This window comes from Octodon degus, unplaced genomic scaffold (assembly GCF_000260255.1).
Source record: "Octodon degus isolate 3935 unplaced genomic scaffold, OctDeg1.0 scaffold00117, whole genome shotgun sequence".
NCBI classification, from domain to species: Eukaryota; Metazoa; Chordata; class Mammalia; order Rodentia; family Octodontidae; genus Octodon; species Octodon degus.
In genome coordinates, this window is record NW_004524693.1 from 9,055,141 (window position 1) to 9,074,228 (window position 19,088).

General features: G+C 35.6%; 1 protein-coding gene and 1 non-coding gene across 3 annotated transcripts in view; one reads left to right on the top strand and one right to left on the bottom strand.

Moving 5' to 3' along the window:
• Window positions 1-19,088, top strand: part of Ammecr1 (Alport syndrome, mental retardation, midface hypoplasia and elliptocytosis chromosomal region gene 1) — a 130,398-nt gene that overhangs the window by 13,205 nt on the left and 98,105 nt on the right. The gene's annotated exons all lie outside the window — the stretch shown is intronic.
• On the bottom strand, window positions 5,750-5,856 carry LOC111812242. Its single transcript, XR_002817797.1, has one exon. It is a non-coding gene; the product is annotated as a U6 spliceosomal RNA (small nuclear RNA).

Consider the following 19,088-nt stretch of genomic DNA (forward strand, 5'->3'; position numbering starts at 1 on the left):
GCTATGACACAAAATTTATAAGAAAAGTTTGGAATGTTTTATATACTATTATTTAAAAATAAAATTCTGAAATTTTCCCTAAATTATAGTAGCATAGCATTTTTATTTTACATTAAGCGGTGATCACTTTCTGAAGAAGGAAAGAACACAATTTTCAATCTGGAAGCTAGTGATTTGTCCTAGATTGAAGCATAAAATTAATACCTAAAAGATCTTTCAACAATCACTATAAAATTATATTTTATTTTAGTAACTCCCTCATTTTATTCCCTAGAATGCATTCAGAATATAAGAAAGTTATTCTCCAAAACATGGCAGCAATCTCTGACAGGTTCTAACCACACAGGTATGAACGTTGTGTCAGCATGCTCTTATGCTAATAGTGTTCTTTATAGTTAGTTTGTTAATAAGCAAATACATTTTTCCTCATGTCATAATTATAGATTTAAATTATATGAAGTCATTTGAATTATGTATTACTATAGTGATATAAAGTAATTCTGTATATTGAAGGAAAAATAGTGTTGTGAAATAGTTGAATAAAAGTTTAAGAAGAAGATACAGATATTGACCTACACAGTGATTATGGATGTTTGCTACATAGGGTAGGAGGCTAAATGGAATCTACTAGTTCTCACTACAGACCACATGAAAGTCTTTGATCAGTCTCAGTATGCATAAGGCTTTATAAGCAAAGATAGACCCCTTCATTAGGAAAGTGGGAGATAATTTTGTTTACACAGGTTTGAACTATTCTAGTACCAACTTCATTTCTGTGAGCCTTCAGACAATGTGCATTTTAATTTGGCAGTGACCTCCATAGAGCAGGACACATTGATTAAAAAAAATTGGTGCCTTTCCACTTTGTCTATGGCAACAGAATAAGTAAATCTCATTTTAAAGTGGGAAAAAAGTAAGTTCAATTGATCCTGGTTCCTGTCTCTGATGGACTGCTCTTAGAACTGAGTTGGGGTAATTTCAATTTAGTGTAGAGAAATTTAGGTTATTTGTTACAAGAGAGGAATAATCTTAAATCTTTTTGCATTTTCCAAAAGAGTTATACATGCTTACTGTCTCATAATAACCCTTTATTTATTCCTTACTAACTTTAGTAATTTGTACTAGCCTGGCATGGTGCTATCATTTTCATAGAATCGTTTTTTTCCCTGTCCCCTCCCTTTCTTCTTACATTTCCCATACTCTATCTCATGATCTCTTTTCTTGCAAAAAAAAAAAGTTTCCTATTATCCCTCTTTTATTTTGCTCTTTATTTGTAGTTTGGGCTTCTTACATAAGAGAAGCCATGTCATACTTAAGATTTTGTGTTTGATTTATTTCACTTAACATTGTGGTCTTGAGATACATCAATTTTTCTACAAATGACTCAGGTTTATCATTTTTGTGGCAAGAATAGTACTCCACTGTATACAAGTATGTACTGTTTTCTTTGTCCATTCATCTGTTGATGGACAAGTAAGTTGGTTCCAAGATGTAGTTATTATGAGTTGTGCTGTTCTAAACATAACTAGTCATGCATCACTGACATATGATGTATTTAACTCTTTGGGAAGATATCTACAAAGGGAATAGTTGGGTCAGATGGAATTTTTATTTTTAGTTTTTTGAGTAATCCTCATAGTGTTTTTACTTGTTTATATTCCCACCAGTAATTTCAAAAGCTTTTGTTTTTGCCTTCTTCCTACCCAGCATTTGTTATCATTTGACCTCTTGATAGTAGCCATTTTTTTGGAGTAAGATGGAATATCAGCACTATTTTAATTTGCATTTCTCAGGCCAGAGGTGTTGAACATTTTTTTCATATATTTATTGGCCATTTGTATTTCGTTTTTTTCAGGAGGACATAGAAATATATCATTTTATTAAAAAGAGTCTCACAGTAAATGAAAATGTCTCAAAAAAAGGAAGCTAGACTACCAACCTCCACCTGGAGAACTGGGAACACAGGGCAGTGTGAACTGCCCAGCTCATTCTGGGCCAGTGTAAAGATATGAGAAAAGAAACAATTGGAAAATGGCCGATGTTACTGTAGAAGCCCAAAGAACAGGGGGCCCTGGAGGTGCAGCCACCCTTCCAGAGCACTTAACACTAAACAGGCCCTCAACACATCAGGATTTCATCTTACAGCTGCATCGCTTCCCTCCAGATCTGAACCCTTTATGACTTAAAACTAAGACTTGGGGAGGGGTGGGGAGCATGATTGCTACTAGAAAAGTTCCCCTAGCATAGCTGCCCTGTACTCAAGGGCCCTGGCTCCTCTCTAGTCCCTGGAGACATTTATATTTAATATATATTTAATATAAATATACAGAGAAATAGAAGATATAAAATCTGAGGGGTTAGAGGGAGAAAAGTAGGGAACATGGCAAGAAGCCTGAGCTAGAGAGGCCTGCTTAGGCCAACGTAACCTCCTTTTTGACCCCTTTGGCTTTTGACTTCTTTGTCTTCTCTTCTGTCACCTCTTTCTTCCCTTCTGGTTCTTTCTTATTCTCATCTTCTGTTTTGACTCTTTTGGTTTCCTTGACATTGGAAGAATTCTTTCAGCAACCTTCACCCTCCTCATCTGAGTCAGAGATCTCTTCCTCACAAGCAGTTTGTCAGAGAAACAGATTGAGAAACACTTGTCAGGGTCTTCTTTGTCCTCATCACCACTTTCCTTTGGAATGGCATCCTCAGGAATTGCCTGTATTTGGACTCAAGGTGTGTGGGGAAGCATTCTCAGGTTCTCAAAAAGCTGCTGTTTGATCTTCTCCAGGTACTCATTAGTGTTCTAGTTAGTCATATTGGAAGGACTGATGTGAAGCTTGAAATCTGGTCCAAAGTATTTGGAGTAGTCATTGTATGGGAGTTCGTTAAGGATCTCTATGTCTAGGGCCACAGCTGTTTCATATGTCCAGCAACAGACATTATGAATGGTATAACCACATGCTCCCAGCATCAGCATAGGCAGGTTGAAGCTTTTGACTAATTCCATACACATGGTATGCCCTTAGATGGTTAGATTGAAGCAACCCAGCCGATCCCCAGAGAGGGAGTCTGAGCCACACTGTAAGACCACCACACTAGGCTGGAACATCTCCATTACTTTGGACATGACCAGCTTGAAAATGGCCTCATAGGACTTGTCATCAATCCCATCTCGGAGTGAATAGTTAACAGCATAATACTTGCCTTTGCCAGCCCCAATATTCTGTAGGTACCCAGTTCCTGGGAAGTACTCTCCATATTTATGAAAGGACACAGGCATGACCTAGTCTATCGTAAGAAGCCTGTTCCATGTCTTCGCCATGGTGAATATCATTGTCAGTATAAAGCACTCTCTGGTGCTACTTTAGCAGTTCCAGGATGGCCAAGACGATATCACTGATATAACAGAAGCCAGATGCCTTGGACCTCTTTGCATGGTGCAGGCTGCCAGCCCAATTCACTGCAATGTCCGTGTGCTGCTTGTTAAGTTTCACAGCACTTGCCACAGAGCCACCAGTGGACAACTGACAGAACTCAAACAGTTCATCAAATACTGGACAGTCCTCACCAGTGTTGAATCTCTGCATCTGCTTACTATACTTGGACATGTTATCTGGATGGATGGAGTGCAAGAACTTAATGTAGTCATCAATGTGGTACTTGGTCATATCAGCATCTCCTTGTGAAGTAAATAAATTTCCATCTTTTGGTAGAGGCCATAGTTGAGCAGCAGATTTTGAGTCATGCAGATTCAGTGAGGCTTCCTTATACATAATAGTAATTTCCAACATCCCTGTCGTAGTAGTAACAGACCTTCCTCCTGGTGCCCTGACTGTGCCATCTTGCTGCATCTAGTCCCTCCTGCCAGTCGTAGCCATTTGTATTTCTTCTGAGAAGTGTATATTAATCTCAGTTATCCATTTTTGGTTGGGTTTAAATTTAAGTCATCTAATTTTTTTAGTTGTTTATATATTCTAAATAGTAATCCTTTGTCTAAGATGTAGAGAACAAAATTTTTTATCATGCTGTAGGTTGTCATTCTATTTTTTCTTTTGCTGTGGAGAAAAATTTTTTTAAATGTATTTAGTACAAGGTCTACAGAGTCTCACTACACAGATTGGATTCTGATCCTCCTGTTTTTGGCTTGCCAAGTGCTGGGATTATAGGTGCGTGCTCCCATGCCCAGTCTCAATCTCAGTCTCAGTGTGCCCCAGGGGCGAGGCTGGCAGGGCACACGGGGGATTGAACCCCAGTCCCTGCATCTGCCTAAGCAGGCACTTTAATCTGCTGGGCTATCTGGCTTGCCCTTGTGCAGAAATTTTTAACAATATAATATTTTATGTTGATTCTTTTATTTTTATTTTTTCTTTTCTGTACTTTTTAGGGAAAGGTCTACAGGGTGTTCAGCGTCTTGCTAGATCAGACTCGTAGTGATTCTCCTGTTTACAGCCTCACAAGTGCTGGGATTATAGGCACTTGCCACTATGCCCAGTTTCAATCCCAGTCTCAACGTGCCCCGGGTGTGGGGTTTGGGTTGGCACTGCAGGCCTGGGACTCAATCTCCTAGCCCCTGCCCCTCCTTGCAGGCACTTTAATCCATTGAGCTATTTGGCCTGCCCCTTATGTTGATTCTTGATATTATTTCTTATGCTATTGGGGTTCTGTTTAAAAACTCCTTGGCTATGCTTATGATTTCGAGAGTTTTACCTAGTTTGTCTCCCATGGGTCAGTTGTTTTCTTTTGCAATATTTAGATCTTTGATCCATTTTGATTTTACTTTAGTACATTTTGATTTTAGTTTAGTGTATTTTGACAGGAATAGGTCTGGCTTCAATCTTCTGCATGTATATAGCCAGTTTTCCCTGAACCATTTGTTTAGGAGGCTATCTTTTCTCCAGTGTATGCTTTTGGCTCATTTGTTAGGTATCAAAGTGACAGATAACTGATAAGCATCTGGTGTTGTTTCTGCACACTCTATTCTTTTCTTTTGATACACATGTCTGTTTCTGAGCCACTGTGATGTTATTTTATCACTGTAGCTTTATAGTATAACTTGAAATCCAGGATTGTGATACCTCCTGCTTTGCTCTTGCTGCCCAGGATTGCGTTAGCTATTCTGGGTCTCTTCTGATTTCATATGTACTTTAAGACTGTTTGCTATAGTTCTGTGATGAATGTTGTTGGTATTTTGATTGACCTTCCATTAAATCTGTATGAGTCTTGTAAGTATGGCCATTTTGACAATACTGATTTTAGCTTTCCAGGAAAAGTGAATGTCTCTCCATTTTCTGATGTTCACTTCAATCTCATTTATTTATAGAGCACTGTAATTTTTGTTGTAAATGACTTTTCACTTCATCAGTTAGGTTAATTCTTAAATATTTTTTTCTTGGTGTTATTATGAAAGGTATTGATTTTATAATTTCTCATTGTATTCATATTGGTATAATGGAACACTTGATTTTTGTGTGTTGATTTGTACATTCTGCTTCATTGCTGAGTTTATTTCTTCTAGAAGTCTATGGGTAGAATTTTTTGGATCTTCTATGTGTAGGATCATGTCATCTGCAATGAGTGTTTGACTTTTTCCTTTCCTATATGTATTCTTTTATTTCTATCTCATCTAATTGCTATGGTAGTGTTTTGAGTACTATATTGAACAGGAGAGGTGAAAGTGGACATGATTGTGGAGGGAAGGCTTTCTATTTTCTCCATCTAATATGGTTCTGGTAGGTCTGTCAGAAATGTTTTTGTTTGTTTTTTAAAAAATATGGTACACTTCATGAATTTGAGTGTCATCCTAACCCAGGGGCCATGTTAATCTTCTCTGTATTGGTCCAGCTTTAGTACATGTGCTGCTGAACCTAGCACCAGAAATGGTTTTTATCAGATTGAGATAAGGTCTTTCTATACCTATTTACTTTGCTGTTTTTGTCACAAATTGATGTTGGATTTTGTCACAGACTTTTTCTTCCTCTATGAAGATTATCATTTGACTTTTGTCTTCACTTCTGTTTATGTTAAGTAGTTTATTTATTGACTTACACATATTGACCTACCCTTGCATCCCTGTGCTGAAGCCTTGGTCATAAGGTATGATCTTTTTGATGATTTGTTGCATTCTGTTTGCCAGTATATTATTGAGAATTTTTTTGTCTATGTTCTTTAATGAGATTAGCCTGCATTTCTCTTTCTTAGTTGGATCCTTGTCTGGTTTTAGAATTAAATGCTAGCTTCCAAGATTGATTTTGGGTGTACTCCTTCCCTTTCAGTTTCATTAAAGAGTATGAGCAGTATTTGACTTAATGTTCCCTGAAGTTCTTCTAATATTCAGTGAAATGTGTTAGGTCTTAGACTTTTATTGATAGATTTTTTTTTCTTAGTGCTTCAGTTTCATTGACTGTTACTTAATTATTCAGAGTTTTATATCTTCTTGGTTCTGTTTTGGTAATTCATATTTACCTAGGAATCTGTTTTTTTTTTGAATTCTCCAGTTCATTGGAGTACAGATTTTCAAAGAAGTTATTAATAATGCTGTAGATTCCAATGATGTTCATTGTGATTTTACCTTTTTCCATTTCTAATTGCATTGACTTTGGTTGTTTCTTCTTTTGGTAAGTTTGATTAAGGGTTTTTGTGTTTTGTTTATTCTTTCAGAGAACTAGCTCTTTGATTCATTGATGCTTTTTTTTAGTGTCAATTTCATTAATATCTAGTCTGACATTTATAATATCCTTTTTTGTATTAGCTTTAGATTTAGGTTGTTCTTATTTTTCTAAAACTCTTGAGGTGTATCACTAGGTTATTTATTGGGATTCACTCAGTTTTACTGATGTGAGCAGTCAAAGTTTATAAACTGTCCTCTTTGCAGTGCTTTCATTGTGTCCCATATGTTCTGGCATACTGTTCTGGCATTATCATTTGATCCTAGTAACTGTCTAATTTATTCCTTGAATTTTTTTCTGTGACCTATTGATTGTTCATAAGTATCGTTTAATTTCAGTGTGTTTGCATAATTTCTGTGGGGTTTTTTCACCATTGTTTTCTAGTTTCATTGCACTTTGTTCCATAAATATACATGTAGTAATTTCTTTTGTATATAAATAATCATACTTTCTGAGTTAATATGTGGTCTTTTTCAGAAAGATCCATGTATTTCTAGGAAGAATATTTATTGTTGGGTGGCACACTCAATAGATAATCTATTGTGTTCATTTGTTTAAAGATTTGATTCAACTCTGATATTTCTTTAAATTTCTTTTCTACTGTTTGCCACACACAGTAAGATATTGAGGTCTCCCAGTATAATTGTGTTGATTTCTATGAGATCTTTTATGCCCAAGAGTGTTTGTTTTATAATGTCGGGTGCATCCATGTTTGTTACATGTTTATAATTATAGTTTTATTCTTAGTGAATGATTCCCTTAACTAATATGCAATGACATAATTTGCCTCTTGTGATGAGCATTGGCTTGAAGTGTAGTTTTTATCTAAATAGCTATCTTAGTTACTTTTCTCTTTACTGATACAAATACCCAAAACCCAAATTTAAAGGAGGAAAGATTTATTTAGTTTGCAGTTTGGTGAAGTCTCAGTCTATAATCAGCTGGATCTAAGGCAGGGTCATTGTGTGGCAAAAGCAGCAAGTACAAAAGAGTGCAATCCTCTTTTTCTAATCTTTATGTTTTATACAGATGTCCCACTCTATGGCAGAGGTAACACTCCCATCCCCAATCCCAGCACTAGGCAGTAAACCTAGATTCAGCTGCCTGTGAAAAACTCACCTCCAAGACAACATGAGGCTTTAGGGGGACATCCAGACACAAACCATAATAATATCATAGCCATTCATGCATGTTTTCAGGCTCCTGTTATATGGACTATTGTTTTATACTTTTTGATTTTTAATCTCTGAATTTCATTTTGGATTAAATGTGTTTCCTATATAGAACATACAGTTGGGCTTAGTTTTTTTCTTTTTTCTTTTTCCCTTTTGACACAATCTGCTGGTCTATGTCTTTTGAGTGGGGACTTGAAACCATTCACATTTAGTTATTACTGAACAGTATTGACCTACTCCTATCATCACATTGCTGTTGCTAATTCCTTTTTTATGCTTAACAGTTCACCCTGCCTGTTGTATTAATTCTGTTAGACTTTTTGACATCATTGACTTCATCTTGTCTTTCTAGGATATCCTTGAGAATCTTTTGGAGTGTTGGTTTCATGGTCATGGACTTCTTAAGGTACTCTTTATTATGATAAGATCTTATTTTTCCATCAGTTTTGAAATATAGTTTCATAGAACAGTCTGTGTTGCAAGTTCTTTTAAGGCTGAAAACACTGCACTCCAGGCTCTTGTGGCCCTTAAGCTTTGTGTTGAGAAGTCTGGTATAATTCAGTGAGTTTACCTAAATAAATGGTTTGTTGCTTTCTTATCACAGTTTTTAAGATTATGGCCTTGTACTAAACTTCTAGGATTTTGACTACAGTTTATCACAAAGAATTTTTCTGATCATTTGGGGTTTTATATGTGTCACTAATCTATATGTATGTATGTTGGTATGTATGTAAAATTCTTCCTCAATAAAAATTTATATTATTTCTACATACAGTTTTTTAATGTTATTTGTACTTTACTCTGATTTTTCACCAATTCTAATTAATTTTATTTTGTATCATTTAGCAGTAGTTGGATCTATTTTTCATGGTTCCTTTTTTTTAAAGGTATCTCTATATGTTCACCTGTATCAGGCCAGTCTTGTAGGTCTGACATGCTACCGTCACTTGTGCTACCCTTGATTTCAAAAGAACCTTTAATCTCTTCCATTTCCATTTCATATCTTTTCAGTTTTGCTAATTCTTTGATAATCTGGTCATGTTTTATATTGTTGTGTTTAGTTCAACTAGCTTATTGTTAGTGTCTTCTCTATACTCACTGATTGTTTTGTTAAGTGCATTATTTGTTAGGTTAAGCACCTTTCTGAATTTTACAATCCCCTTTTTTATCATTTTAAATAAACCAGCTGTGTAGCTTTTAATTTGCTTCCCTTTGATGCCCCATGGGTCAGCTTTTTGGGGATTTGGCAGTTTCAGAGGCATTTTGTTGCCTTGGCTTCTCAGGTTTCTATTTTATTTTAATTAATTTATTTTTTACTGAGATTTGCAGGTGTAATATAGTTGAAGACTTTATTAGTAGTATGGAGAGCTCTTTAATTCGTGTGTTCTTTCCAGCGATGTACTCTTGGCATGGCTATCTCTAGGCTTTTGCTTCTGTCCCAGTATCCAACCATGTCTGTTAATTTGGTAGGGGAGTGTGTAGTCTAAATAGCCCACACTCAGTACTCTAGAAATGAATGACAGTATTTTTACGATACAAAGACAAACTAGATACTAGCATACAGGGAAAAAACACACAATAGGAATAACTATACTACACTGGCAATAATGAAATTAGCAACAATAGTAGACTCAAAGACAAACTGGGTATTGACAAATTGTGTATTGACATATTGAAATACAATGATATTCCATACCAAGTAAAAGCTACCACTGTACTGTCTTTTACCATAGGGAAAAACTATATTATGTATACAGAAAGACAAACCTATTTTGACATACCTTAAATATTTACTAAGTTACCACCTTTAATAATAGAAAATAATTGAATAATAATAGCCAATTAAATATGTAAGATTAGTAAAGGTTAGTGTTTATACTAGTAAAGCTAAAGGTGGTGTGGATGTGACAATGAAAGAAGTAAAATTTGAAAAATAAAGGAAGATGAAAAGGAGGAGAAAAAATGAGATAAAGAATCCTATTAAAGAATAGTACAGCCAGGGAGATAACTCAGTGGCCTAAGTACCTGCCTGGCAAGTAGAAGGTTCTGAGTTTGATTCCCAGTACAAAAAAAAATGATACACAAGAATAATAGAAAATTAATAAAATTAATAAAAGCAGTAGAGAAGAAATAAGGAAAAGAAAACATCGCATAACAATGAAAAAAGGAAAAATAAGAGAAAAAGATAAAGAATAAACTTAAGCCCCTAAAAACTGGTGAAAGGAAAAAAATCCACAAGAAGTAATTGTTCTGCATTTGTAAATGAGTGAACTTTTTCTAATTTCTGCAGTACTGGAATCAACTAGATATGATGGAGAGATAGTGAGTCAGTATTAAGTCCTATTTTATCTCCACACTCATGTTTTTTCTGTTTTCCTGCCCTACCATTCCTGCTGGGCATTGTTGATCAAATGATGTCCACCCCAAGCTTGTGGGTACTCTGGCAGCTTCCACTTCTTGTGTGCTTCTATGTACCTCGAGTTACAGCTTTCTTCTTTGAATTTTGAGGTGTTGTACCACCCCCAAAGTCTCCGCTATCCATATACACCAGGCTGTCCAAGTAAGCTAAGGTTAATCTCTGCTTACATTGTTAGATAAAGGATTTCTGTGCTAGAGGTAGGCAGCAGCATGGGGGCCCAAGCAGATCACTGGGCTTAATGTCAACACTTTCAGGCCAGCCATCTCCAAGAGCTTTGCAGAACCAGCATGGTTTCTCAGCAGGGTGGGTGGGGCCCTGTGTTCTTTCTGGTGTGAGTTTAAACTGCTTCTTCTCCAAGACTTCAGTTAAGGCCATCTGCTACCTAATCACTGTGGTAGAGTGACAGAAACTGTATTTTTTCTATAATTGTTTGTTGACTTCGTCTTAAACAATTAAAAATAAAATTCCATTCTATTTTTACAGTTTACAATAGGTATGGGACTTTCTTGGGACTGGCACTGCTGGCTAAAACTGATTTTCTTTTCTTTTCTTTTCTTTTTTCTTTTCTTTTCTTTTCTTTTCTTTTTTCTTTTCTTTTTCCTTTCCTTTCCTTTCCTTTCCTTTCCTTTCCTTTCCTTTCCTTTCCTTTCCTTTCCTTTTTGTGGAACCGGGGATTGAACTCAGGCCCTTGCACCTGCCTGCCAGGGAAGCGCTTATTCCACTGAGCCATCTCCCCAGCTCCTAGACCGATTTTCTACTTCTCCCTAGACCTGTTGGCTCTCGCCCCACCCTGTGTCAGTGGCAAGGAGAAAGGTCCTCTTGAGGAGATTGGATTTGCTTTCCAGACTACTTTTTTCTCTTCCTTGTGTTATTTTTTCTCTAGCTTCTCTGTAGTTTTTCTTTTTTAAGAGATGTTTTATGTTTATCAGAGATAGGAAAAAAACCTTGCTGTGCTGAGCAAATTTGGGCCAAGTAAAAGGAAAAAAGTATACTCTATAGTGTGAGATTAGACTGCTATGAAAGAGAAAACACAGTAGCCTTCTCTGTAGTTTCTAGTTTTCTTGTCATTTCCATCATAGTTCCTAGAGATCCACTTCTTTTCTCTTTACTAAGTTTTTGTTTTGGGGTTATAGGATTCCAGGTCCTGAAGAGGTTGTGTATTGGTGCTTATCTCTACTCAGTTCTTCTTAGAATTCTTACTGTTATTTAAATACTTTTCTGTTCAAATATCTCTGACTTCAGATATGAAGTATACTCTAAGAAGAGCCTGTTTTTCTTCCTCAACATAATCTCTCTCTGGAAGTTTGATATTTTAAGAAGCAATAACCTTAAGTATCTGAAAACCTGATAGCATCGGCATTTAGCCTTTTTACCACTTGACTTTTAGCAGGCTTTTTTTCTTTTAACCATTATATATTTTGTTGAAGGTTATTTGGTGGTCCTGCTGGTTTTCCATTTTGGGGAGGTAGTGGAGTTGATGGGAAGAAGTTGTCAATTTATGATTTCTAAGTTTTTTCAATCTGGCTTTGAGTAATGGAATGTATAGACAGTGTTTAACTTAATCAGTTTTGAATTTAGGGCAGTACAAATTTGAAAGATTTCTAGAATTTTTTTCTAGGGAGGTTATAAAATAGGAGATGTTCCTTCGTGTCTCTCCTTCTACCTTACCTGGAAGTGGTTACCCATTTCTCTGTGTGTATAACTAAAGCCATAAGATCTATACAGATTTATTTGATCTTGTTATATGGGTACTGATATGGCTACATGTAACTCTATGCAAGATAATAAGAATATGTGCTTATGGTTCCCAGTGAAGTATGGCATAGGTTTTCATCATCTGATTAGTTTTTACTTTGGATTCCACTTCTGAGGAAAATTGGAGTGCTTGGAAACTTATTTGGAATAGTTATTTCTACTCATTTTTTAAACTATAGGTTCTCATATATTTAGCTATATGATTTTTCCCTAATATATTACACTCAGGGACTTTTAGTGCTAATAATAGATTTTATGGGTTTGGCAAATATAATGAGAAATTTTATGTAAAATTTTGATTGTAAGTACATTTCCTGATGTAGAATTTCATATCTTTTATGAACTTTTCATAGAAAGCTTTCAATAGTGCTGGCTTCATAAACATATTCAAACATTTTCAACACTGTCTGGGAAAAAATTCTAGTCTGCTTCTCAAATTGAGGCATTACCATAAACCCTGAAATCTATCCTTGGACTCTATACTAGGCCTTCTAGGCAGTGGACACCTTAGGGAAGAACCTAAGCCAAAGTAAACTTTTCTTTCCTTTGATTTGATCATCCTAGATGTTTTGACTCAGTGAAGAACAGTGGACTCTAAAGTTGTTACTTACAGCAACTTTCTTCAATTTCTTACTCATTCATACATTAATTTATGTTGCCTATATGGTACTTAAGCTTAAATGGTTTAAAAGCAATGATCTGTTGGCTGCATGATTGTGGACTAATGAAAATCAAGTTAAAAGTAAGTGAGCATTGCACAGATAAGTAATAATAGAAAACTGACTTCCATAGTGCATTCACCGCTTCAGCATTATATTATTGTCACACTTGCAATATCCTACATTTGGTAAAAAAAGAAAAGCAATATTTTTAATATAAATAGACATTTCTTCAAAGAAGACACATGGCTAGCAAGTACATGAAAAAATGTGTTTGATCTTCAGGGAAATGCATATAAAACTACAGTGACTATCACTTCACACTTGTTAGGATGTTAAAAAATATAGACCAGAGGGAACAAATGCTGGCAGGGCTAGGGAGAAAAAGGAACCTTTGTATGCTCTTGGTCAGTATGTAAATTGGTATAACCTGTAGCGAAGATAGTATTTTGAGATATTGATGCACACACAGAGAGAAATATTGTTCAGCCATAAAAACAAGGAAATCCTGCCATTTGAAACAATTTAGAGGAATACAGGGGACATAAATAAAATAAGCCAACTGATACAGAGGAAGGACCATTTTGTATTTGTATATACAGAATAGTTAGGATAGATGTACGGCTGCTTTCACTTGGTTCAGTGAGAGGAAGGATTTGTAGTAGTAGTGTTTGGACAGGATATCCTGGCTGCTTCTTTTGCTGTGGTTGACCACTGAGAAGATAACAATGTGCAATGTGTTAATTATTGAAAATGTCCTATTAATCAGCTTGGAAAGTGTCCCATTGATAATTGTTTCTCAATGAAATTTTAAAACAAGCAAAAAGACTACTATATGAACTCACTTATATAGAGAATCTAAAAATGATAGCTCTGGGCTGGGGAGATAGCTTGGGGTCTAAGCGCCTGCCTGGCAAGCACAAGGACCCAAGTTCAATCCCTGTTACCACATACCCTGCCTGCCATCAAATCTGGGTGTGGTGGTACATGCCTATAATCCCAGTGCTGGGGAGTCTGAAAACAGGAGGATCGCTACGAGTCCAGGCTGCATAGTGAGACCTTGTACCAATACATAAATAAATAAAAGATTAAAATTTTTTTAAAAAATGATAGCTTTTAGAAATAGACTAGAATGGTGATTTATAGGTCCTGGGAGGGAGGGAAATGAAGGAATCTTGATCACAGGGTACAAAATACCTGTTATAAGAGGTGATGGATCTATTAATTATGATAATTATGCAACATTCATATATAAACTCACATCTTTGAGTATATATAATCTTTATTTTTCAATTCAGTATTTTTAAAGGAGTACCTTTCTTTGTTTTTATGGAAATTCTTGATGTGTCTGTTCTTACATTGGTATAATTTAGATGAAGAAAAACATTTAAAAAATCCTGACCCAAGGAACTATAAAGTATCTTTGAAAGAATAAATACTATTTTAGTGTGTAATTTCCTTCATTAAATGTTTTATGGCAAACTTGTTTATTTTGTGGGGTCTGAGTCAAAGCTGAATATAGTACATCAGTCTTTTATTTGCCCAAAACTTGTATCTTTCTTCTGAGAATACTGCTTTATAATTCATAAACCACTTCCTTATGTTAATGACTAACACTAGAAATTTGCTTCATTTTGGGAGAGCTTTTATTTATTTTTTTTATTTTTTTTTTAAATTTTTATTTATGAGAGAGAGAGAGAGAGAGAGAGAGAGAGAGAGAGAGAGAGTGGTGTGTGTGTGTGTGGCCAGCTCAGCCCACCAGGGGGCGAGGCTGGCTGGCATGTGGTGCTGGGGGATTGAACCGCGGTCCCCGATGCTTTGCTAAGCTTGTTCTAAGTAGGTGCTTTAGACCACTGAGCCATCTCTCCAGCCCCTTGGGAGAGCTTTTAAAAAACACCTCCTGAGCTCTGACATGGTTTAAAGTGTACAGAAAACATACAAGCCCAATCAGATGGTAGTCTAGATTTGCTAACTTAGCAACTCATTCACACGTATTAGCCTTAACATACATAAGATTCAAATCCTTCATATTGATGTCTCAGTTAAGTGAAAAATTATTTCATCTATGACCTAATGGTTGCTCATAAATTCCTGAAATTGCAGATTTTAAGTCCATAGGTTCTGAAGATCTATAATAATGAAAATGAATCATGTTATATAGTTGTACTATATGTTCATGCTGATTTCATAATGTACACATGTAATAGAAGAGTAGAAGAGTGAAGCTGTGAATAAATGAGAACCATAAATCATCGATACTACTGATTTTTTATTGATTTACTCCATTATTTATCTGCTTTACTTAAACTAATTTTACAAAGAAGATCTTATTGCCTTTGTAATCATTCTTATAATTTTGTATACATTGAAATTGATTCTCAAGATCATTTATCCTGGAATAGAACTGTACACTGCAGCATGGGTCCCAGACCTAGAGTCTCTTGTGTAATTCTGGATGCTACATTTGCCTTCCCTCCCTCCTTCTGGCTCTCCTCCTGCTTCTCCCTCTCCCTTCTCTCGTCTTCTCCTTTTGACCTCTCCCTCTTTTTCCCATCTCTTCTCCTCAAACAGGTTGTTGTTTTGTTATTATTTATACTAAAATCATTCAGGATTTCCACCACTTTGTATATAGAGATCCCATTTGAAGTTGGACATCTCCTAATCTAGCATTGTTGTCAAACATTTTCATAACTAATTTGGTAACATTTTGAATAATCCATTGTATTTGAGAAAAATAGTGAATCTATTAAAGCAAACATTTAAATGTCAGTGATTCTTTATGAAAACCAAGACATAGAGCTTAGAACTACCATCTTCCTCACTTCATTAAAGAAATAGAGACCTTTTCTTAGTAGCCTTTCATCAGTTTATGTATGAGTCATGATATACCATCAGTCCTACCATGACTAGCATTGGTTATTCGTTCAGTCTTTTAGTTAAAATGTGAATTTTAGGGGGCTGGGAGATAGCTCAGCAGCATAAACACCAGCCTAGCAAGTGCAAGATCCTGAGTTTGATCCCCAGTACCAAAAAAGTGAATATTTTAAAAAGTATTTTTCAAAATATTTAACATATGTTGCTAATAATGAATGTGTTTGCATATGTTATTTAAAAATGTTTATTTTCCTGTATTCACCAATGTTAAAAATAAATGCAAATCAAGACTTCCCATATTTTGTCTATTCTAGTTTTATTCATGAGTGCTGTATTTTTTCAATGTATTTGGTACAGGGTCTCATTATGCAGCTGGGACTTGTAGTGATCCTCCTGTTTTCAGGCTCCCCAGCACTGGGATTACAGGTTTGCACCACCAGGCCCAGACTCCGTGGGCGACACAGCGTATCCAAGGGCAGGGCTGGTGTGGCATGTGTTACCAGGGGATCGAACCCTGGTCCCTGAGCTTGCCTAAGCAGGTACTTAGTTTGCATAGCTATCTTACCAGCACTTCGTGAGTACTATATCTTAACATAGCAGTTTATATGTTGATAGTACCGGGGATCCTACATGTTTTTTTTTTTTTTCTGGGCAATTTTAAGAACTTGAGGTTATAGTCTTCTTAGAAGATAGAATACCAAAATGATTTTCAGACTCAAATAAGGAGGGTATTTCTGGAATAACAGAATAAAGACCTATAAAAATTTATTCCTCTATAAAAGCAATGTGAGTACTGACAAGATTTGTCAAAAATAACTAAGATTATAAAAGTTAAAACTTGCCAATAAACCTAGGAATACTTGTTCAAAAAGCAGCTGCTTTTTTTTCAGTAAGAATGGTGAGCCCTGTTGTACTTTTTAAATTTTTATTTTTTAGTACATGCTTGCAGTACATGAAGTTTACTTGTATTTTAGGGAGTAGTTACATGTATATAACATGTTGGTTCTTTTTTATTCCTTTCCATCTCCACTTACCCCCTTCCCTCCATCTCTAGATCCCCTTTCCCCATTTTCATTTTTCTTGTTAATATTATTTTTAGTTCATATTTATGATATGTTTACATTCATTTAGGTATTTGGTACATGTATATGACACATTTAAAAATTTTTTTACTTCTCCTTTCTCCTAAACCCTCTTCTTGGCCTCAATCTCTCAGACCCCTTTCGTTTTGTAAAAGATCTGTCTTTCTATTTTATTCTATCAGACTTTTGTTTTTCTCTTAATTTATACTATGCCTAACTCAAATGAGTGATACCATATGGTATTAAGCTTGTATATCTAATTTATTTCACTTAACATTATATTTTCCAGGTGTGTCCATTTTACTACGAATGTTTCAAATTTACTTCTTTGTCCTAGTCCTGTCTCCTTCCTAGACTTGAAAGTCAGCAACCTTGCAGCACTCTTAGCTATGAAACTGTTCAGCCACTGGAAAGGGAAAGTTTTACAAATATTCTTGTCTTCAAAGAATTATCAGTGACTTACATGGCAGCTCCCTGGATAGGGCTTATTCTCAAGGTTTCTCTTTATTTGATCTTACTCATCTTTATTCAGGAAAAAAGTTCAGGATGTTTGTTTGTTGAAAACCATCAGAGACAATAGCTTAATCTTGTCTCTGCCTTAGGTAGCTGACTTTGAGTCCCTGTGGAAGGAAAAAGTGAAGGCTAAGGTAAAATTATGAACAGAGCACTAAAGCCACACCCTTATATAAGACCCCTTGGAAAAGTTGAAATATCTCTTGATTCAAAGCATTTTTGAAAACGTATCCAGTCACCAGAAGACCATTAAGTGGCCAGAAGAGAGATCTCAGTTGACACACATAAAAAGGAATACAGACTGCAGAATTAGTGCATGAAAGTCATTAGACAAATAGCAACAAAAACAGACATTGGGGGAAAGAAATATGATTGCCAAACTCACTACCTTATATTATTTGAAGTGTTTAGTTTTCAATAGAAAATTAAACTACATGCACCGCCCCCCAAATAGTGAAGTATGGCACATACTCAGGGAAGTAAGCTATCAGTAGAAACTGGATCTGAGAAGCACAGATGTTATGCTTATGAGGCAAAACTTTAACTCAGATATTACAAATTTTACCAGAAGAAAGTAGGTCCAGAGAACTAAGGCAAATCATAAGAATGATTTTTCAACAAATATTGTTAAGAGATAAGTTATAAAAAAATACAAATCTAGAGTTCAAAAAATTACTTTAACTAAAGTGAAACTTTACTAAAAGATTCAACAGTGGATTCAAGGTGGCAGAAGTAAGAATCAAGAAATATAAAAATAGGTTAATATTGAGATGGAAGAAAAATGAAAGAAAACTGACCAGCATCTAAGAGACCTCTCAGGATAATGACAAATGTGCCAACATATATGTAATGTCTCTGAATTAGGGATGGGGACACAAAGAATATTTGAAAGAATGACTGTCAAAGTACAGTGAATGCAGATTAAGGTAAACTCAAAAGAATCCACGTCTGGACACATGCTAGTGAAAGTGTTGAAAGAGAAAACCAAAAAGAATCTTGAACTCAGCAAGAGAGAAGGGGCCTATAAACAAGGGATCCTTAGTAAGATTAACAAACTAATCAGAAACTATGTGGGCCAGAAGGTCAGTGGGATGAAATATTCAAAGTGATGAAAGAAACAGATTTACAAGAATTCTATGTCTAGAAAAAACTATCTTTGGTAAATAGAAAAGAATTGGGACATTCTCAAATAAACAAAAACTTAATTTGTTATCAACCTGTTCTGCAAGAAACATTAAAGACAATTCTTTAGGCTGAGATGAAAGGAAAGTAAACACACCCAGTTTGCAATGGTTTGATTTAGGATTTTTTTGACACAAAGGTATGTTTAGTAGAAACCTTACTCCGAATTTTGAATTTGGATCTTTCAGTGTGTGATGCCTTTTCATGATGCTGGGCAGCCTCATTGAGCCACAACTCCCAGTCAGCAAAATGATAACCAGGCTGAATAGCTTAGAGTACAGTATACTACTTTGCTTCTATAATGTTCTGTAAATTAGATATTTTAAACGAATCTTCACCTTAGGATATCTTCAATTTCCAGTGGGTTTTACTGGGCTCTGACTCCAATGTAAATTGAGGAATATACATTTAATATATTTAGCATACATTAAATGTACAAGAAGTAATAAGCACTACTAAGTGTTTCTACATAAGTAACTATAAAAGATAGTAAGAGGCATTTTTGTCTATAACTTTCTCCTGTCTGCATTGAAATGGAGCAGCTGCACCAAACACAAGTTGTAGAACTGTTCATGGATTTGGTAGGTATAGATATGTAATTTGAATGACAGTAGAAAAAAGAAGGGGAGGCATGAACAGAGCTGCTGTAGAAGGTTTTGTAAAGAATTGATAATAGTTGATATTAATAGAAAATAGAGGGGCCAGGGAAATGGCTCAGTAGAATAAGCGCTTCCCTGGCAAGCACAAGGGCTTGAGTTCAACCCCGGTTCTGCAAAAAA